Here is a 23,298-nt window from a genome sequence, read left to right on the forward strand (position 1 = left end):
ACATACAGATCAAATAGATTCGGCCCCCTAGTGGGGGCAAATTTAAGTCCCTTCTCCAGGAGTGCCAATTCTGATGTACTTAGTTGTTTTGAAGAGAGATTGAAAACTTTCTTGTGAATTCTATTTTGATCTGCATTGAAGGTTTTTTTAGATTTAGTAGTACAATGAACATGTTTGTTTCTTAATCGTCCCCCTCTTGTGCCTCTATGCTTGGGTTTCTTGCTCTTTTGTTTCGGAACTCTGCTCTCTGTTTCTTGGGTGGGGACTCCCACCTGTTCAATCTGTGTTCCCTGTCTAAAAAATGATCTTCTCTACTTCTTATTTTATTTCTATAGGAATCTATGGCAGAGGATTCTGCTCGATCTGAATAATGGTCTTGGTGATTTTGGTATTCCTTCCTTCTTGCTCCCATCTGTTTGGGTGACCTTCTAGGATTATCCAGATGGTCCAGAGGTTCAAATCTATTTTTATATTCAGTTGTTTCCCTTCTATTATTAGGTTTTGGTCTATAGAAATCCCTTTCCCTCCCTTGTGTGTTTCTTGGGGTACTTATTTTATGGGTTTGTTTATAATTATTCCTGTAGGTTCTAATTTGATCATTTTTGTAATCAAAAGAATCCCTTTTAAATTTCCTATACTTATTATCCATAAGATTCTTTTCAAAATTAATGACTCTTTCATTAATACGTCTATCTTTTTCTTTAAATTCTGTTAATGACATATATTTGTCCATTGATTTTTTCAAAGAGTCTATTTCCTTTTCAATCTGTTGGACTTTAAATGCTCTAAATTTGATAATGGTTTTTATAAGGGCTAACGAGCAATTGTCCAACAGGTTGTCCCATTCCTTCTGGAATTCGGGATAATCAGAGAAAATAGAGTTTTTGAACAATCTCAAACCCCTTGGTACCATCCCTTTGTCTAGATAGTTCTGCAGGTTGGTACTATCCAACCAATTTCTCGATTCATTTTTTAAGAGATCTTCAAGTGCATAGAAATCCTTATTCATATCATACAGTTCTGAATCAGGTTTATCAATCCCTGAATCACCCCAATTAGTCATATAGGTTTGCCTCCTATCACTTCGCTCTTTAAAATTGGAAAAACAGCTCATGACTGCTGCGTCTGGATATAGACAAAAATATAGAAAGAAGAAAACACTTCCAGGCGCGCTGTCACAGCTGCCAGCAAGGGATTGTCAGTCCCAAAGAGAAAGTTTAAACAACAAAATAGACTGGAGCTGGCGCTGGCTGCTTTTCCAATAATTAAAACAGTTGGACAACTATGGATGATGAAAAAAATATTTAAATTTATTATTAAACACTAGTTAATAAATAAAAACATGAATAAAATCAATGAACATATTCATATGAAGTTAGGGCATATATGGAGCTGGAATGATTTGGAATGTGCTGCTAAATAAATGTCCACTAAGGATCCCGGACTGGAACGCTGAACCAAAAAGTTCCCTGGGGAAATAAGTTGAATTACAGCTGGTTTTACCCGTATAATCGGAGACTTCCAAATGCTTTATAGAAAACAGCAGGCACGCTGTATCACTTGTATCCAAGCTGGGTCTCTCCGAATGGTGCTGTAGTGTGGAGGTCCCACAGGGAATGGTTCCAAGGCAATGTTCCAAAGTGTAGTTAGTAAATGTCCATATCTGGATCCTGTTGTGATGCGGAGTGTTTATATTTAGGCAGCTTCTTCACACTTAACGCGTTTCCCTAGGCACGGTCACCTAGCTTCATCAGAAGTAAAGCTCCCTCTGATTCAGGGATCTATTTAAACCCTGTTTGATCACCTGATGCCCAACAGGTGTGTAGCAATAAAATATCAATCATCCATAGTTTTTATAAAAATACTACTTTTACAGCCTAATTAATCCTATTAAATAGATAGAGCGATGTGTAGGAGGCAAACCAACAAGAAAAATACATATATAATATGACATATAAATATAAATAAGACAAAAATAGAGTGGAAGAGATGTCAGAGGTCAGTGCGGTCACATGACCAAAATCCAAACTCAGAAACTTTACTGATTTCCATGCAACTCTCATAGATCTCTTTAGACCACTGTATATATGTACAACTCAGGTCCACAGATATTACCTGAGATGATATTATCTTTTCTGAATACTTAGTATCCCAGTCTCATTGTCCCGTATTGTGACTCCGTGTCCCCCGGTCACGTGACCATCTTCGGCGGAAGCCGCTCGGTTGCCTAGCAACCCGAGTCAGCTCCCATACGCCGTATCCGGCCCGTGGTTGGTGTGGTTGCCTGGCAACCCCATGATCGTCCTCGCGATGCGCGATGACGTCATTTACCTGACACGTGATCCCTAAAGACGGAACTAATCAGACAAGGATACCAAAACTAAATTGCCCAACTGTGGGCATAGGCAAGAGGACATAAAACCGCATTAATAAAGAATGGGGATAGTAGTGCATAAATATATACATGACATATGTAAACGCTTCCAATTATATTATACTAATCCACAATCTCGTTCTCAACCTTCAGAGTTATTTTATAAGAAAGATGGAGTACATATATCAATTATATCGATCAGATGGAGCTTATATGCATTGTATAGTCCACTTCATAGAGCAATTATACATATTAACATTCGGTCATCCTATACAGCAGATTTTTATTAATTTTCCTTATATTGTATATGTTACAAATTTGGTAAAAATTCATCATTGTTCCCCCTTCAAGATGATAAAGGACATATACGGAGCAGTAGTATTATCAATGATCCCTATTGATGATACTTAATGGTACAGGATTTATTGCAATGATAATAAGATATCCCAAGGAACATAGAAAGCGGACATGCCACATTTTCATAAACCCACTGGATGTGAGCAAAAGGGGGGGGGGGGGGGTAAGGGAGGGGGGGAAAGGGGGGGGGGGGAGGAATTAGGGGGGAGGGGGGAGGAAGGGGGGGGGGGGAAGGAAAGGGAAAGGGCGAGGGGGGGAAAGAACAAACAATCCGAACGGGATTTTTATTTTTATTTATTATCTCCAGAGCTTGTTGTCCCTGCCATGATACGGTGGTCGTCCGGCAGCAGAGGGTCCCCTATTAATAGGGGTATACCGATTCACCCAAGTTGTTCTGGATGTACGCTCAGACTGGACGTGCTCACAGGGATAAACCACCGTCCCGTCCAGGCTTTGCGTGATCACCTCTACTGCCAAACAAACCACAAACAGGTGTCACAGAGTTGTCACCCGTACCAACCATAGCTAGGGGCAGTCAAGCTTTGATGAGATTTTGAGATATATATGTTTTTAAATCACTATGTTTAATTCCATTGTCTCGTTTAGCCCAGTTGGATGTACTGAGTTAAACTGTAACATCCAATATATCTCTCTCTTACATAGAGTGGTATACCTATCACCACCCCTCGCAGTGGGTGCCACGTGTTCTAGAGCTATAATGGAAAGGCATCCAGGGTCTTTCTGATGTATATTTAGGAAATGTCTAGATACACTGTGTTTAGGAAAACCTTTGGTAATATTTCTTTTGTGCTCCATGAACCTGGTGCGTAATTTTCTAGTGGTGCGGCCCACATAATATAAATGGCAGCTACACCAGAGTAAATATATGACATATGAAGTGTCACAATTCATAAATGATTTGATTAAGTGCACACCAAGTTTGTTTGGTAAATCCACCGACATTGTTTTTCTTGGTGTGTGTGCACATACTTGACATTTATTTTTTCCACAATGAAAGAAGCCTAGTGGTTTTTTTGTTAACCAATCAGATCCTGACACACATTGCCCTTTTTTATCATCATCCTTTATCATTTTCAGGTGACTGGGTGCCAAAAGGGTTTTTAATGACCTATTCTTTCTATATATTATTTGGGGTACTTTAGGTAGTGTATCTATCAGTATGCGATCCTGTCTTAGTATTTTAAAGTTTCTGTTTATTATGTTACGGATCTCTCCGGCACAGCTATTGTATTTACAAACAAATGCTGAACCTCTATCCATTTTATCCACAGATCTATCTTTCCTAGGATTGTATTTTAGGAGGCTGTTTCTCTCCAAGTCATACACTTCCCTAAATGCTTTTTGTAAGAGATTATCAGGATAACCACAATCCCTAAAGGATTTGAGTAAATTTTCTGCTTGTTCCACAAAGATGTCAGAATTGGAACAATTTCGCCTCAGGCGAATGAGTTGTCCCTTGGGAATATTCTGTTTCCAAGGTCTAAAGTGTGAACTGGTGAAGTGTAAATAAGAATTAGTGTTAGTTTTTTTATTATATGTGGATGTGACAATTTTGTCGTTAATAATCTCAAGGTTTATATCCAAAAAATTGATTTTAGAGGTATGAAAGGTGGAGGTGAAAGAAAGATTATATTCATTGCAAGAAAGAGACTTAATAAAATGTGTCGCAGAATCAAAATCCCCATCCCAAATAATAAATAAATCATCAATATAGCGCCCATAGAGGACCAGGTTCCCCGCCCAGTCGCCATCCCACACATGGGTTTGTTCAAACTCCCCCATGTATATGTTGGCATAGCTGGGCGCGAACCTGGTCCCCATGGCTGTGCCCATAACCTGTAAATAAAAAACACCATGAAATAAAAAATAATTATGTGAAAGAATAAAGGAAATGGATGTGATAAGAAATGATTTTTGTTCCTCACTGAGGTCATCGTCAGAGTCAAGTCTCTTTTTGATCACCTCACATCCCAAATGATGGGGGATGTTGGTGTAAAGGGCGGAAACATCTAGAGTGAGAAAGGCATAAGAGTCTTTCCATACGATGGTGTTGATTAAATTCAAAAAATGTGTAGTGTCTTTAATGTGAGACCTCAGTGAGGACACTCGTGATTGTAGAAAAGAATCAACGTAAAATGAAAGATTAGAAGTCAAAGAATCAATACCAGAAATAATAGGTCTCCCAGGGGGTGCTGTGATGGATTTGTGAATTTTGGGAAGGTAATAAAAAACAGGAATGTGAGGGTGTGCAGGGTATAGAAAATTATATGTATCTCTGGAGATAACTCCAGACTCCAGAGCTCCTTCTAGTAAGATTTTTAATTCCACCTGAAATTTTATAGTCGGGTCCCCTTTAAGTGTATTGTAATGTTCCTGGTTAGTTAATTGTCTTAAAGACTCACTTATATAGTCTGAACGGTCAAGGATTACAGCCTCCTAAAATACAATCCTAGGAAAGATAGATCTGTGGATAAAATGGATAGAGGTTCAGCATTTGTTTGTAAATACAATAGCTGTGCCGGAGAGATCCGTAACATAATAAACAGAAACTTTAAAATACTAAGACAGGATCGCATACTGATAGATACACTACCTAAAGTACCCCAAATAATATATAGAAAGAATAGGTCATTAAAAACCCTTTTGGCACCCAGTCACCTGAAAATGATAAAGGATGATGATAAAAAAGGGCAATGTGTGTCAGGATCTGATTGGTTAACAAAAAAACCACTAGGCTTCTTTCATTGTGGAAAAAATAAATGTCAAGTATGTGCACACACACCAAGAAAAACAATGTCGGTGGATTTACCAAACAAACTTGGTGTGCACTTAATCAAATCATTTATGAATTGTGACACTTCATATGTCATATATTTACTCTGGTGTAGCTGCCATTTATATTATGTGGGCCGCACCACTAGAAAATTACGCACCAGGTTCATGGAGCACAAAAGAAATATTACCAAAGGTTTTCCTAAACACAGTGTATCTAGACATTTCCTAAATATACATCAGAAAGACCCTGGATGCCTTTCCATTATAGCTCTAGAACACGTGGCACCCACTGCGAGGGGTGGTGATAGGTATACCACTCTATGTAAGAGAGAGATATATTGGATGTTACAGTTTAACTCAGTACATCCAACTGGGCTAAACGAGACAATGGAATTAAACATAGTGATTTAAAAACATATATATCTCAAAATCTCATCAAAGCTTGACTGCCCCTAGCTATGGTTGGTACGGGTGACAACTCTGTGACACCTGTTTGTGGTTTGTTTGGCAGTAGAGGTGATCACGCAAAGCCTGGACGGGACGGTGGTTTATCCCTGTGAGCACGTCCAGTCTGAGCGTACATCCAGAACAACTTGGGTGAATCGGTATACCCCTATTAATAGGGGACCCTCTGCTGCCGGACGACCACCGTATCATGGCAGGGACAACAAGCTCTGGAGATAATAAATAAAAATAAAAATCCCGTTCGGATTGTTTGTTCTTTCCCCCCCTCGCCCTTTCCCTTTCCTTCCCCCCCCCCCCTTCCTCCCCCCTCCCCCCTAATTCCTCCCCCCCCCCCTTTCCCCCCCTCCCTTACCCCCCCCCCCCCTTTTGCTCACATCCAGTGGGTTTATGAAAATGTGGCATGTCCGCTTTCTATGTTCCTTGGGATATCTTATTATCATTGCAATAAATCCTGTACCATTAAGTATCATCAATAGGGATCATTGATAATACTACTGCTCCGTATATGTCCTTTATCATCTTGAAGGGGGAACAATGATGAATTTTTACCAAATTTGTAACATATACAATATAAGGAAAATTAATAAAAATCTGCTGTATAGGATGACCGAATGTTAATATGTATAATTGCTCTATGAAGTGGACTATACAATGCATATAAGCTCCATCTGATCGATATAATTGATATATGTACTCCATCTTTCTTATAAAATAACTCTGAAGGTTGAGAACGAGATTGTGGATTAGTATAATATAATTGGAAGCGTTTACATATGTCATGTATATATTTATGCACTACTATCCCCATTCTTTATTAATGCGGTTTTATGTCCTCTTGCCTATGCCCACAGTTGGGCAATTTAGTTTTGGTATCCTTGTCTGATTAGTTCCGTCTTTAGGGATCACGTGTCAGGTAAATGACGTCATCGCGCATCGCGAGGACGATCATGGGGTTGCCAGGCAACCACACCAACCACGGGCCGGATACGGCGTATGGGAGCTGACTCGGGTTGCTAGGCAACCGAGCGGCTTCCGCCGAAGATGGTCACGTGACCGGGGGACACGGAGTCACAATACGGGACAATGAGACTGGGATACTAAGTATTCAGAAAAGATAATATCATCTCAGGTAATATCTGTGGACCTGAGTTGTACATATATACAGTGGTCTAAAGAGATCTATGAGAGTTGCATGGAAATCAGTAAAGTTTCTGAGTTTGGATTTTGGTCATGTGACCGCACTGACCTCTGACATCTCTTCCACTCTATTTTTGTCTTATTTATATTTATATGTCATATTATATATGTATTTTTCTTGTTGGTTTGCCTCCTACACATCGCTCTATCTATTTAATAGGATTAATTAGGCTGTAAAAGTAGTATTTTTATAAAAACTATGGATGATTGATATTTTATTGCTACACACCTGTTGGGCATCAGGTGATCAAACAGGGTTTAAATAGATCCCTGAATCAGAGGGAGCTTTACTTCTGATGAAGCTAGGTGACCGTGCCTAGGGAAACGCGTTAAGTGTGAAGAAGCTGCCTAAATATAAACACTCCGCATCACAACAGGATCCAGATATGGACATTTACTAACTACACTTTGGAACATTGCCTTGGAACCATTCCCTGTGGGACCTCCACACTACAGCACCATTCGGAGAGACCCAGCTTGGATACAAGTGATACAGCGTGCCTGCTGTTTTCTATAAAGCATTTGGAAGTCTCCGATTATACGGGTAAAACCAGCTGTAATTCAACTTATTTCCCCAGGGAACTTTTTGGTTCAGCGTTCCAGTCCGGGATCCTTAGTGGACATTTATTTAGCAGCACATTCCAAATCATTCCAGCTCCATATATGCCCTAACTTCATATGAATATGTTCATTGATTTTATTCATGTTTTTATTTATTAACTAGTGTTTAATAATAAATTTAAATATTTTTTTCATCATCCATAGTTGTCCAACTGTTTTAATTATTGGAAAAGCAGCCAGCGCCAGCTCCAGTCTATTTTGTTGTTTAAACTTTCTCTTTGGGACTGACAATCCCTTGCTGGCAGCTGTGACAGCGCGCCTGGAAGTGTTTTCTTCTTTCTATATTTTTGTCTATATCCAGACGCAGCAGTCATGAGCTGTTTTTCCAATTTTAAAGAGCGAAGTGATAGGAGGCAAACCTATATGACTAATTGGGGTGATTCAGGGATTGATAAACCTGATTCAGAACTGTATGATATGAATAAGGATTTCTATGCACTTGAAGATCTCTTAAAAAATGAATCGAGAAATTGGTTGGATAGTACCAACCTGCAGAACTATCTAGACAAAGGGATGGTACCAAGGGGTTTGAGATTGTTCAAAAACTCTATTTTCTCTGATTATCCCGAATTCCAGAAGGAATGGGACAACCTGTTGGACAATTGCTCGTTAGCCCTTATAAAAACCATTATCAAATTTAGAGCATTTAAAGTCCAACAGATTGAAAAGGAAATAGACTCTTTGAAAAAATCAATGGACAAATATATGTCATTAACAGAATTTAAAGAAAAAGATAGACGTATTAATGAAAGAGTCATTAATTTTGAAAAGAATCTTATGGATAATAAGTATAGGAAATTTAAAAGGGATTCTTTTGATTACAAAAATGATCAAATTAGAACCTACAGGAATAATTATAAACAAACCCATAAAATAAGTACCCAAAGAAACACACAAGGGAGGGAAAGGGATTTCTATAGACCAAAACCTAATAATAGAAGGGAAACAACTGAATATAAAAATAGATTTGAACCTCTGGACCATCTGGATAATCCTAGAAGGTCACCCAAACAGATGGGAGCAAGAAGGAAGGAATACCAAAATCACCAAGACCATTATTCAGATCGAGCAGAATCCTCTGCCATAGATTCCTATAGAAATAAAATAAGAAGTAGAGAAGATCATTTTTTAGACAGGGAACACAGATTGAACAGGTGGGAGTCCCCACCCAAGAAACAGAGAGCAGAGTTCCGAAACAAAAGAGCAAGAAACCCAAGCATAGAGGCACAAGAGGGGGACGATTAAGAAACAAACATGTTCATTGTACTACTAAATCTAAAAAAACCTTCAATGCAGATCAAAATAGAATTCACAAGAAAGTTTTCAATCTCTCTTCAAAACAACTAAGTACATCAGAATTGGCACTCCTGGAGAAGGGACTTAAATTTGCCCCCACTAGGGGGCCGAATCTATTTGATCTGTATGTAGATTTGAACAGATTTATACGTACGCTCTGTCGGAAACGCTATTTTGCGAATAAACGTTTAAAGGAAACACAAGATTCCTCTATCCCCATAATTCTAGACAGTACAGATACCATTCTTCTAAACACTTTGGAAAGTTTATGGCAAGAAGGGAATACAGACGTAGAAAATTCAAATGGAAATGGGGTAAAAATCTTTGATATAAAGAACAGAGATAAATTTAAGAAAAAATCAGAGTTCTTTCCAATCAGTGCAAAGAGCAGCTCTATTGAGTCCTTCTATCGTATTACATTGGAGGACTTTAGAGATATGTGTCAAAAATATTATGACAAAAAACAACCATCTAATTTAAATAAAAAGGAAAAAGAAGCAATTAAAATGTTGACAGAAGATCACACCATTATAATTAAGGAAGCTGATAAAGGGGGGGGGATAGTAATCCTTGACCGTTCAGACTATATAAGTGAGTCTTTAAGACAATTAACTAACCAGGAACATTACAATACACTTAAAGGGGACCCGACTATAAAATTTCAGGTGGAATTAAAAATCTTACTAGAAGGAGCTCTGGAGTCTGGAGTTATCTCCAGAGATACATATAATTTTCTATACCCTGCACACCCTCACATTCCTGTTTTTTATTACCTTCCCAAAATTCACAAATCCATCACAGCACCCCCTGGGAGACCTATTATTTCTGGTATTGATTCTTTGACTTCTAATCTTTAATTTTACGTTGATTCTTTTCTACAATCACGAGTGTCCTCACTGAGGTCTCACATTAAAGACACTACACATTTTTTGAATTTAATCAACACCATCGTATGGAAAGACTCTTATGCCTTTCTCACTCTAGATGTTTCCGCCCTTTACACCAACATCCCCCATCATTTGGGATGTGAGGTGATCAAAAAGAGACTTGACTCTGACGATGACCTCAGTGAGGAACAAAAATCATTTCTTATCACATCCATTTCCTTTATTCTTTCACATAATTATTTTTTATTTCATGGTGTTTTTTATTTACAGGTTATGGGCACAGCCATGGGGACCAGGTTCGCGCCCAGCTATGCCAACCTATACATGGGGGAGTTTGAACAAACCCATGTGTGGGATGGCGACTGGGCGGGGAACCTGGTCCTCTATGGGCGCTATATTGATGATTTATTTATTATTTGGGATGGGGATTTTGATTCTGCGACACATTTTATTAAGTCTCTTTCTTGCAATGAATATAATCTTTCTTTCACCTCCACCTTTCATACCTCTAAAATCAATTTTTTGGATATAAACCTTGAGATTATTAACGACAAAATTGTCACATCCACATATAATAAAAAAACTAACACTAATTCTTATTTACACTTCACCAGTTCACACTTTAGACCTTGGAAACAGAATATTCCCAAGGGACAACTCATTCGCCTGAGGCGAAATTGTTCCAATTCTGACATCTTTGTGGAACAAGCAGAAAATTTACTCAAATCCTTTAGGGATTGTGGTTATCCTGATAATCTCTTACAAAAAGCATTTAGGGAAGTGTATGACTTGGAGAGAAACAGCCTCCTAAAATACAATCCTAGGAAAGATAGATCTGTGGATAAAATGGATAGAGGTTCAGCATTTGTTTGTAAATACAATAGCTGTGCCGGAGAGATCCGTAACATAATAAACAGAAACTTTAAAATACTAAGACAGGATCGCATACTGATAGATACACTACCTAAAGTACCCCAAATAATATATAGAAAGAATAGGTCATTAAAAACCCTTTTGGCACCCAGTCACCTGAAAATGATAAAGGATGATGATAAAAAAGGGCAATGTGTGTCAGGATCTGATTGGTTAACAAAAAAACCACTAGGCTTCTTTCATTGTGGAAAAAATAAATGTCAAGTATGTGCACACACACCAAGAAAAACAATGTCGGTGGATTTACCAAACAAACTTGGTGTGCACTTAATCAAATCATTTATGAATTGTGACACTTCATATGTCATATATTTACTCTGGTGTAGCTGCCATTTATATTATGTGGGCCGCACCACTAGAAAATTACGCACCAGGTTCATGGAGCACAAAAGAAATATTACCAAAGGTTTTCCTAAACACAGTGTATCTAGACATTTCCTAAATATACATCAGAAAGACCCTGGATGCCTTTCCATTATAGCTCTAGAACACGTGGCACCCACTGCGAGGGGTGGTGATAGGTATACCACTCTATGTAAGAGAGAGATATATTGGATGTTACAGTTTAACTCAGTACATCCAACTGGGCTAAACGAGACAATGGAATTAAACATAGTGATTTAAAAACATATATATCTCAAAATCTCATCAAAGCTTGACTGCCCCTAGCTATGGTTGGTACGGGTGACAACTCTGTGACACCTGTTTGTGGTTTGTTTGGCAGTAGAGGTGATCACGCAAAGCCTGGACGGGACGGTGGTTTATCCCTGTGAGCACGTCCAGTCTGAGCGTACATCCAGAACAACTTGGGTGAATCGGTATACCCCTATTAATAGGGGACCCTCTGCTGCCGGACGACCACCGTATCATGGCAGGGACAACAAGCTCTGGAGATAATAAATAAAAATAAAAATCCCGTTCGGATTGTTTGTTCTTTCCCCCCCTCGCCCTTTCCCTTTCCTTCCCCCCCCCCCTTCCTCCCCCCTCCCCCCTAATTCCTCCCCCCCCCCCCTTTCCCCCCCTCCCTTACCCCCCCCCCCCCCCTTTTGCTCACATCCAGTGGGTTTATGAAAATGTGGCATGTCCGCTTTCTATGTTCCTTGGGATATCTTATTATCATTGCAATAAATCCTGTACCATTAAGTATCATCAATAGGGATCATTGATAATACTACTGCTCCGTATATGTCCTTTATCATCTTGAAGGGGGAACAATGATGAATTTTTACCAAATTTGTAACATATACAATATAAGGAAAATTAATAAAAATCTGCTGTATAGGATGACCGAATGTTAATATGTATAATTGCTCTATGAAGTGGACTATACAATGCATATAAGCTCCATCTGATCGATATAATTGATATATGTACTCCATCTTTCTTATAAAATAACTCTGAAGGTTGAGAACGAGATTGTGGATTAGTATAATATAATTGGAAGCGTTTACATATGTCATGTATATATTTATGCACTACTATCCCCATTCTTTATTAATGCGGTTTTATGTCCTCTTGCCTATGCCCACAGTTGGGCAATTTAGTTTTGGTATCCTTGTCTGATTAGTTCCGTCTTTAGGGATCACGTGTCAGGTAAATGACGTCATCGCGCATCGCGAGGACGATCATGGGGTTGCCAGGCAACCACACCAACCACGGGCCGGATACGGCGTATGGGAGCTGACTCGGGTTGCTAGGCAACCGAGCGGCTTCCGCCGAAGATGGTCACGTGACCGGGGGACACGGAGTCACAATACGGGACAATGAGACTGGGATACTAAGTATTCAGAAAAGATAATATCATCTCAGGTAATATCTGTGGACCTGAGTTGTACATATATACAGTGGTCTAAAGAGATCTATGAGAGTTGCATGGAAATCAGTAAAGTTTCTGAGTTTGGATTTTGGTCATGTGACCGCACTGACCTCTGACATCTCTTCCACTCTATTTTTGTCTTATTTATATTTATATGTCATATTATATATGTATTTTTCTTGTTGGTTTGCCTCCTACACATCGCTCTATCTATTTAATAGGATTAATTAGGCTGTAAAAGTAGTATTTTTATAAAAACTATGGATGATTGATATTTTATTGCTACACACCTGTTGGGCATCAGGTGATCAAACAGGGTTTAAATAGATCCCTGAATCAGAGGGAGCTTTACTTCTGATGAAGCTAGGTGACCGTGCCTAGGGAAACGCGTTAAGTGTGAAGAAGCTGCCTAAATATAAACACTCCGCATCACAACAGGATCCAGATATGGACATTTACTAACTACACTTTGGAACATTGCCTTGGAACCATTCCCTGTGGGACCTCCACACTACAGCACCATTCGGAGAGACCCAGCTTGGATACAAGTGATACAGCGTGCCTGCTGTTTTCTATAAAGCATTTGGAAGTCTCCGATTATACGGGTAAAACCAGCTGTAATTCAACTTATTTCCCCAGGGAACTTTTTGGTTCAGCGTTCCAGTCCGGGATCCTTAGTGGACATTTATTTAGCAGCACATTCCAAATCATTCCAGCTCCATATATGCCCTAACTTCATATGAATATGTTCATTGATTTTATTCATGTTTTTATTTATTAACTAGTGTTTAATAATAAATTTAAATATTTTTTTCATCATCCATAGTTGTCCAACTGTTTTAATTATTGGAAAAGCAGCCAGCGCCAGCTCCAGTCTATTTTGTTGATGATATTACCGTGGTTTCTTTCGCTATGTGTCTGAATATGTTTAAAACTTATATAAAGTAATGCAGTTATGTTTCTCCTGCATACTTGAAATGTATCTAGTTGATTATGTGCTCATATTGCTTATTATACTAATGTTTAAACTGTGACTTATTGCTAGTGTGATTGCTGACTTACTATAATTTTGTCTATTCTGATCATCAATGCTGGTGCTAAACAGGGTAGGGTCAGATTGTATGTCACTTTAACAGATCTTAAAGTGATTACAGCCACAAATTGTGTAGTACACTGTGAAAGTGTCTGATTATTTAATATGTCTAAAAGTGTCAAAGGTGAGGATAATACACTCACAGCAGCACCAACACTCATATCATATTTGTCATGCAAAGCTGGGTTAACCTCTCAGGATCTGGTTCAGGTTGGTTCGTGTGCAGATTGTTTTAGCTTTCATCAAGGTCTCTTAAAAAAATTGAAGGCAGACACAGGTGCAAGTTGATCCCCCATGGGCTATGTTTGCACAGACATTATCCAGTATAGCTGAGCGGATAATTCCAACTTCTGTACCAGGGAAAGGTTACACTATTAACCCTTATGTGCAGCATTCCAACTGCGGTTTATCATTTCCAGTAGGGGAAGCAGTAGCCTCTCAACAGAAACAGGCTGAAAAGCCAATGGTAAGTAAACCGCATAGACATGAAATAACATCTTCACAGACTACACATGTTTCAGATGAGGATTCGTCAAAAGAGGAAGACTCGTTACACTCTGGTTCTGCATACGAAGATGAGGAAGAAGGTCTCAGCTCAGTGGACATATCTGAGTTAATTAATGCAATGAATGCCATTCTATCCTTAGAAGAATCAGCAGAGCCTATGTTAAAATCCAAGGCACCTGTATTTAGACATCCCAAAACAGTTAAGACTGAGTTTCCTGGGTCAGACCAGCTGATGAAAATTACGGAAGAGGCTTGGGCTACGCCCAGTAAGAAATTTAGAATTAACCTGTTTAAAGAGGGAGGTAGCCCCCAAAGTAGATACGAATGTTATTCGATTAGTGTGAAAATCTACATTACCTCTGCCTTCAACATCATTAAATGATGTCACGGATAGGAGAGTAGATGGTTTTCTAAAAAACATTTTTTCCCTGTCTGGGGAAATCATTAGAGCAGCCATGGCTTCATCCTGGATGGCTAAAGCAGTGGCTGCTTGGGCGGATGCATTGGAAGGGGAAATTTCAATGACATCTGAAGAGCAAAAATCCCATGTTGCACATATTAAACAGGCTGCAATATTTTTGGAAGAAGCAGCCTTGGATATGGGTACAATTGCCTCTCAAGCATCAGCCTCAGCAGTAGCCGCTCACAGAGCAGTTTGGCTACGTACATGGAAAGCTGATTCAGAATTCAAGAAGTTTTTGGAGTCTTTACCTTTTACTGGAGATATTCTTTTTTGTAAAGAATTAACCAGTATTTTGGAGTCAGAAGCAGACTCCAAGAAAGTAAACTTTCTCCGGCAGGGTCCACAGGTTATCCACAGGATAACATTGGGATATGATGGAGCGACAGCGGATTGGCAGCAAACTATCACAAGCTTTCAGGCCTCCCAGAATGCACCGGGCTCGTCCATATAATCCCGCCCAATGACTCTGTCAAATCAGTTTTTTGTTTGGTGCGGCAGGAGCTGGACCATGGTCACAGGGCTGCTGTGTTTGGCAGCCCTAAGCTTTATTTGATTTATTTTTATAGTCTTACCTTTTTTTTTTTTGAGTGAACTTTCCTAACAGTGTCTTACACGCATATTGGAAAGAGTCGCTCCAACAACTCCCCGCCGGTTGCAACAACGCTTACCCACGGTACAAGTGCTGTCTCGACGGGCGTATGTGTCAGATGTTACTAGCAGGTCCAGCAGACGTTACCAGGCTGTGGCCGGAGCACAGGGAGAAGGTAAGGCATCGGTTCCGCTTAGATGGGGAACACGGACACAGCCGCACTGATTTGGGAGGAGACTTCCAAACAGTAGCTGGTGCGCCACCACCACAGGTGCTCTAGCGCTGGGCTTTATGGATCAGAAGGCGCCAGGATTAGTTCGAGGCTGTCATCCGTAGGGTTGATGCCAGCAGTGGGGAGTCAGACGCTCTCCTGGTCGCCCCTCCCCCCAGCTCATGACCAATTTCCGAGCATCTCCCGCCATGAACTGATTGCCTCACTTCCGTCTCAGATACTACCACGAGGAAACTCGGTCGCAGCATGGCGCTGCATCTGTATACACTAAAGTTTGACCGCTAAGAGACTGGGTCACAGACAGAGCGTCTGCATGCACTAATGTTCACTGAGCGTCTGTGTCCTATAAAAATACCGGAGCGGCAGTGTACACTAGTAGTGTCTGGATCCACTCAGCGGTTTGCTAACGTATATTGATCGATCCTGGAAGTGGGGTGAGTCTCCCTATATCCCACTCTACAGAGTAAGGGTTATACAGCACTAAAATTCTATCTACCTTTATAATATGAATAGTTAACTTTAGTGCCAATTGCATATGAGTTTATGTACAATACTGTTGCTTCTTCGCAATGCATCTGAATACTTTAAAGATCTGTATAGAACAGAACCAGTAATATGTACTCCTACATGCTTTGAGATGTGTTCGTAGTTGATAATCTGCTCATATGATATGTATAATATGTGACTGACTGCTAGTGTGATGCTGACTTAATAATAATAAATGATTGTCGGTTGCTACTTCTGATCCTTAATGCAGGTGCATGGGAAGGGTCACACATATCATTTTAGAGAAAGGTAATTGCAGTCACAGAATTTGTGTAGTACACTGTGAAAGTGCTGAGTATTTATCATATCTAAGGGCAACAATGTTGTTGTTCGGTTAAAACTGTATTATCCTATATGATTACAGGATGGTTATGTGTAAAAATGATTTGCTGTTTAGCATAATACATTCCTGATTATATCAGGTAAAGATAGACCCATTGAGGGCGATGTTTGCACAGACCTTGTACAGTTTAGCTGAAATGTTAATTCTTACAATATTAACACATGCTGCTCACTGATTGTGGTATATCCCCAACAGCATCTTCAATAAGACAAGCTGATGAACCGAATGTAAATAGATAATCGACTTCACATATTACACATGAAATCATCAGACGATGAAAGCTCCATATACTCTACTTCAACATACGAAGAACAGGTAAAAGATATCAGCTAAATGAATAAGTTGAATAAATGAGAGCAAAAATAGGCTGTCAATAAGGCATCAAAGCCTGGGGTAACAATAAGGCACTTCTGTTTAAACGTCCCAAAAGGTTTTCTGCACGAGAGCAGAATTCTGGAAAAAGGTTTGGGGCACACCCAATAAAGTAGAATACCCAGTAAATGGGATTCCGATATCTTTTTCAAGATAGGGACGGTTTTAAATAGGGAAGTGCCTCCCAAAAATAGATATGCATATCTTTGGATAATGCAAAAATCTGTAGGGCCTCTGCCATCAAAAGAATAAGACCATATTGTCTCTGTCTGGGGCAGTTACAAGGCCAGCCAGGACTTTACCTTGTAGACTACAGCTACGCCACACTGGATAGGCTCAATCTCAATAGATTTGGAGCTAGGCAGTGCTCGGCCTGATTAAGTTCTTCGATGGGAAACCATCTTGAAATACCAGGTGCTATATGAACATTGGGCTGAGGTAATGGAAAACAAGTTTCAGCACCGGCAAGGGAGAGAATCCCATGTAGCGCATATGGACACTAAGGTTCTAGGGTATCGGCAAAACAATCGCTGTTCTAGAACAGCTTGGTTCATGTATAGAGAGGGCCACGGCTATCTTGAATAGTTCTGTGCCTAGGCACAACATAAACCCTTCATCTGCACATGGGAAGCTGATGCAGAATCAAGGAAGGTTCTGAAATATCTTGCTTTGGCTGGGAGTTTCTGGTTGAATTAACAGTTATTCTGGAGTCAGAAACAGACTCCAGGAAGGTCACGTTCCCTTCCACATATAACCCCCAAATATACGGGTCTGAATTGGCCTTGTCGGTCATAAAAGAACGTGACAGCCTTAATACAATTTGTTTTGTAAGGCAAAGAAGCAAAGTTAACCACAGGTCTTCTTCGAAACCAGAAGCCATCAGTATGATGGTGCAGGTCTCCTTCTGGTGGATTCCAGAAGGATGGGGGGCCAACTTCTTCAGGCACAGATCTGATAGCAGTTTATAAATAGATGCCTGAGTGCAAGAAGCGGTATCTCTAGGGTTATACTTTCCCTTCTGGAACCATTCTCCTAAAATGTATTCGGTTTCAGCCTGTCTCAGGTAGAGACGTAGGCGAGGGATTTGCATGAAGCAATTCAGAAAACGTTTTGTCAGGAATTGTCATTCCAGTAATCCATGCACAATGGAGGGTTTATTCCCACCTGGGGCAAAAATCCCTCGCTCCATTATCATTTTCAAAACAAAGAAATTTTGGTAATACAGTTAACGTGGAGGCAGCTCCATACTTGGGTAAGGAGCCAATATAATACAGGGTATTCCTGGATAAGTCAGGGACTTTACCTTCAGTCTCCTATAACACTGTCATTCAGTGTTATTTAAAAGTTACTATTCTTCAGCAAAAAATTCAGTTAGGCCGTACCCTTTGGGTTAGCCACAGCCCGAGTACCAAAATGATTATGGCAATTTATCTCCGTTAGTAGAGATAAGAAAGATTGCCATACCTGGACCACCTTCCTATCCTGACACAAATACAGGAAAGGTTCTGTGTCATCTACAACATACAAATAACTTGTCTGCAGAGGCACGGGTGGTTCATAAATGGTATCATCTGGTTCCGTAACATAACTCATGGTGGGGTTATACTGAATTCGAGTTTGCAGAAAGTAGTTACCTCGGAACAAGATATCCAAGGCAAAACTAGGAGATGATTACAATGTCAAACAATATTGATTCACGCAGCAATGCGAGTGGTGGGTTTGATGGTGTTAACAATACACATGATGAAGTGGGCATATTTCCACTCAAGACTTTTTCAGCATCTCCTCCATCTAAGGCCGCATCACACTGGATATGTCCAATCTCAATGAGGTTGGAAGTTACGCAGTGTTGTACCGGGTTAAAATCTCCGGGCGCAAGACCGTCTGTGAATACCAGGTGGCGTAGATGGGCCAGTTGGACAGTGCACAAACAAGTATGTGGTACTGGTAGAGAAAGGTGAGAAGTAGCCTGAGGGCTACAGACATTCCATCTAGATTAGAGGATACCTTTTTATTTTTGGATATCAGGGGGAGAAATTCTGACAACAAATACAAGTCGTTTCGACTATTGAGGCCAATTTTTCGGAATTTATGATTCCGGGGATTATGGACCACAGAAAAAACGTGCCTACTAATAAATCTGTTATCACTTCAGGCCATATACTGAGTCCTGATTCAGGCACAGGACATTCCTAAAGGAAGATCAGTCCAGATCCGCAAGGACAAGGAAAGGACAGTAGTGTACCCTTACTTTCAGACAAGAACACGCAGATATATAGCGAGGAAGGAGGTAAATCACATACTAAAATGTGCAGAACTCCATCTTCCAGCCTTGTCCTCAGGGTTTGTTCCAGAAGTCCTAAACGGAAGAGCTGATTTCTCAGTCGACACGCCATTCAGGTAAATGAATGGGCTTGCACCCTATAGTCATTTCAGACTCGGGTAGACAAATGGGCTTGGCCAGAGATAATTCTCATGAAGTCCCATCTGAACAACAAAAGCCATAATCGGGTCAGGAACAAAAGAGGTGATCTTGTGAAATTCTTTTTAATGGGAATTTTATTTCCCTTATGTGTTTCTCAAATCATTCTGTTACTCAGGATAGTGAGGAAAACACAATAAAGATGGCGGGAGCCTAATAAGCCCCGGCTTGACCCAGAAGGGGTTGGTACCCAGATCCACAGAAAATGTTGAATACTTTTTATGTTTCCTCTACGTCCAGACTAAGACAGGGTCCTTGATTATCACAGATATCTGGATCAACTGTTTTAATGGCATGGCTTTTGAAATCTATATACTGAGATCCAGAGGATTCTCACAAGGAGTCAGAGCAAGGAAAAACTTCCTTAACTCATATTTATCACCAAATATGGCAAGCTTATATGCATTGGTGCAATAAGTGAGGTATGGACCCGAAATATTGCAGAGTTTCCAGGGTTTTTGCTATTTCCTTTAAACAGGAATAAATGAAGGTTTAGCGGTGGCCTCTTTTGGATATACAAGTGTCAGCATTGACGGTAAGGTTCCGAAAGAGAAATGCCAAATTGCAGAATGGGTGCACTCTTTTCCCAGGGAATGCAACGCCCTCAACCTTCCCCTTTTCCTACTACAGGGTCAGGGAATCTAAATCTAGTCCTCAAAGCCTGTCAAGTTGCTCTGTTTAAACCACTAAGTTAAGTGGATTTTAAAGGGTTGACAGCTAAAGTTCTCATTTAGCGGACTATGGCATCAGTTAGAAGAAAGTCAGATTTAGGAGCACTTTCATGCTAATCTCCTTTTTTCTGATGTTATCCAGATAAAGTAGTTCTCAGAACTAGATCTGGGTATCTTCCTAAGGGGTAATCTACATTCCACCTTACCGAAGATATTATAGTCCCGGTTTTCAGTAATCGGGATTTTCTGCGGGAGATGCGTCGCTGGATGTAGTCCGGGCATGAATTATTTACATGGATTGTACCAGTGCCATTAGAAAGACACATTCTCTTTTTATCCTCTACGGTTTTCACAAGAGGAGATGGTTGCTACTAAACAGACGCTAGCAAGATGGCTTCGAATGATTATTTCAGAAGCATATTCTTAAATTGATCTCCCTGTCCTGGCTAATGTCTCTGCTTACTTTACATGCAAGGAAGATCTTTCATGGTTAGCACAATATTGTGCGTGAGCAGAACAGATATGTAAGGTAGCCACATGGCTTCCAATAAACACATTCAATCAGACATTATGCTTGGGATATCTTTGCCTCTCATGATGCTCAATTCGGGCATAGGGTTCTCCTATTGATCAGGAGCATCCCCACCACTAAAAATTGCTTTGGGAAATCCCAATGTTATCCTGTGGATAACCTGTGGACCCTGCCGGAGAAATATACGTTATGGTATGGTTACTTATTTCTCCTAACTCCACAGGGATCCCACCCTGACGCACCTGATTTGAGAATCTGTGTACTCACTAAACTCTTCCCTCTTGCATGGAAGAGTGTGCATGTGGGTTTTTCGCCTGAATAGGGTTCTACATAATGCTCCTGCCTATATGCTTTGGAAACAACTGATTTGACTGAGTCAGTGGGCGGGATTATATGGACGAGCCCGGTGCATTCTGGGAGGCCTGAAAGCTTGTGATCGTTTGGTGCCAATCCGCTGTCGCTCCATCATATCCCAATGTTATCCTGTGGATACCTGTGGACTTATGAGAAATACCGTTATTAACGGTAATTTCTTACCATAATGTATATTTCCTTCCACATACAAATTCAAGCCTAAGATTCCAGCTTTTTGGCCTTTTCAGTCTAAAGGAAAAGGTGATGGCAAACAGTCCCAATACAACAGGTCTGGTAAGACTAAAAAGCATTGGGCTACTAGAGGATCGGCTTCTAAAACAGAAGATAAGCCATCAGCCTGATGGTGCGGGCCTCCACCTGGGGGACCCCAGGGTGGGAGGCCAACTTCTTCATTTTGCACAGATATGGCAGCAGTCTACTACAGATGCCTGGGTGCAAGATGCGGTATCTCACGGTTATGCATTTGCTTTCAAGAATAACCCTCCTCAAAGGTTTTTTGTACCAGCCCGTCTTTGGTAGAGACGAAAGCCAGGGCTTTGCAAGAGGCAGTTCAGAAATTGCTTCATTCAGGAGTAATTATTCCAGTTCCTCCTGCACAACGAGGACAGGGTTTCTAGTCCAGAAGCCAAATGGGTCATTCCGGCCCATACTCAATTTAAAAAAGCTGAACAAGTACATTTGGGTGCCTTGAATTCATGGAGACTTTACATTCCATCATTTTGGCCATGGAGCCAGGGGATTTTATGGTGTCCCTGGATATCCAGGATGCTTACTTACATGTTCCTATAGCCCTGTGCCATCAGCGCTATCTCAGGTTTGCTATCCTTCAACAGCATTTTCAGTTTCAGGCTCTACCATTCGGATTGGCCATAGCCCCCAGAGTATTTACCAAAATTGTGGTGGTAATGGCAGCTTATCTTTGCCAGCAGAGGATAAGAATTTTTCCATACCTCGACAATCTTTTAATGCTGGCACAGTCTCGGGAATTGCTTATGTGTCATCTGCTACAGACAATAGAGTGTCTGCAGAAGCACGGTTGGCTCATAAATTGGGCAAAATCGTCTCTGGTCCCGTCACAGCAGATGACTCACTTGGGGCCTGGACTGGATTCGAGCCTTTAGAGAGTAACTTTCCCTCTGAACAAAATATCCAAAGTTCAGTTAAGGATTCAGGAGCTGCTACACAGTCGAAAGGTATCCATTCACGCAGCAATGCATGTGATGGGATTGACATGGCAAGAGTATGCATAGTTCCATTCAAGGCCTCTGCAACATCTTATGCTTACCAAATGGAATGGTTTTCATCAGACAATAAAAACGCAGACTATGGTCTTTAGTCTGGAAGTAAGGAAGTCATTAGCCTGGTGGTTACAGACATTCCATCTGGACAAATGGAGACCCTTTTGGATATCAGATTGGGAAATTCTGACAATAGATGCCAGCCTTCAAGGCTGGGGAGCGGTGTCAGGAAGGAATTGCTTCCAGGGGCAGTGGACCAAGGAAGAAAGTTGCCTGCCAATAAATATATTGGAACTCTGAGCCATATACATGGTGTTGGTTCAGGCAAAAGACATCCTTCAGGGAAAACCAGTTCAAATCCGCTTGGACAATGCAACGGCAGAAGCGTACCTCAATCATCAGGGAGGAACTCACAGCCAGAATGCAATGAAAGAGATAAGTCACACGTTAAAGTGGACAGAACTTCTTCCAGTCTTGTCCACAGTGTTCGTTCCAGGAGTCCTAAACTGGGAAGCGTATTTTCTCAGTCGGCACATCATTCATGCAAACAAATGGACTCTACACCCGGAAGTCTTCCAAACCCTGGTCGACAGATGGGGGTTGCCAGAGATCGATCTCTTGGCATCCTGTCAGAGCCACAAGGTTCCCGCATACAGATCAAGAACAAAGGATCCCAAAGCAATCTTTGTGAATGCCCTGTCAGTAAGATGGGATTTTCATCTGGCCTATGTGTTTCCTCCCATCGCCCTATTACCCAGGGTGGTGAGCAAGGTAAAACAAGGAAAGGGTGCCGTGATACTAATAGCTCCAGCTTGGCCCAGAAGGCATCGGTACACAGATCTGCAGAGGAGGTCGATAGATGCTCCATTCCTACTCCCTCAACGTCCAGATCAACTGACTCAAGGGCCTTGCTATCACAGACATCTGGTTCGACTGTCTTTGACGGCGTGGCTCTTGAGGCCTCTATCCTGAAGTCAAGAGGATTCTCAGAACAGGTAATTCACACAATGCTCAGAGCAAGGAAACCTTCCTCAACTCGCATTTATAACAGAATATGGCAAGCCTATATTCAGTGGTGCAGTGAATGAAAATTTGATCCTAGGTCTTTCAGAG

The 23,298-nt window shown here is 40.8% G+C and overlaps 1 protein-coding gene across 3 annotated transcripts in view; it reads left to right on the plus strand.

Moving 5' to 3' along the window:
• DOCK4 (dedicator of cytokinesis 4) overlaps window positions 1-23,298 on the plus strand; it is an 803,151-nt gene that overhangs the window by 369,863 nt on the left and 409,990 nt on the right. Inside the window, exon 1 of one of the 3 annotated variants that reach the window (XM_063927280.1) lies at window positions 16,745-16,830. The exons of the other annotated variants lie outside the window; for them this stretch is intronic. The gene's annotated coding sequence lies outside the window, so the exon portion shown is untranslated. Of the gene's footprint in view, window positions 1-16,744; window positions 16,831-23,298 lie in introns of those variants that run through there. 3 annotated transcript variants of the gene reach the window in all.

This window comes from Pseudophryne corroboree, chromosome 6 (assembly GCF_028390025.1).
Source record: "Pseudophryne corroboree isolate aPseCor3 chromosome 6, aPseCor3.hap2, whole genome shotgun sequence".
In the NCBI taxonomy this organism is placed as follows: Eukaryota; Metazoa; Chordata; class Amphibia; order Anura; family Myobatrachidae; genus Pseudophryne; species Pseudophryne corroboree.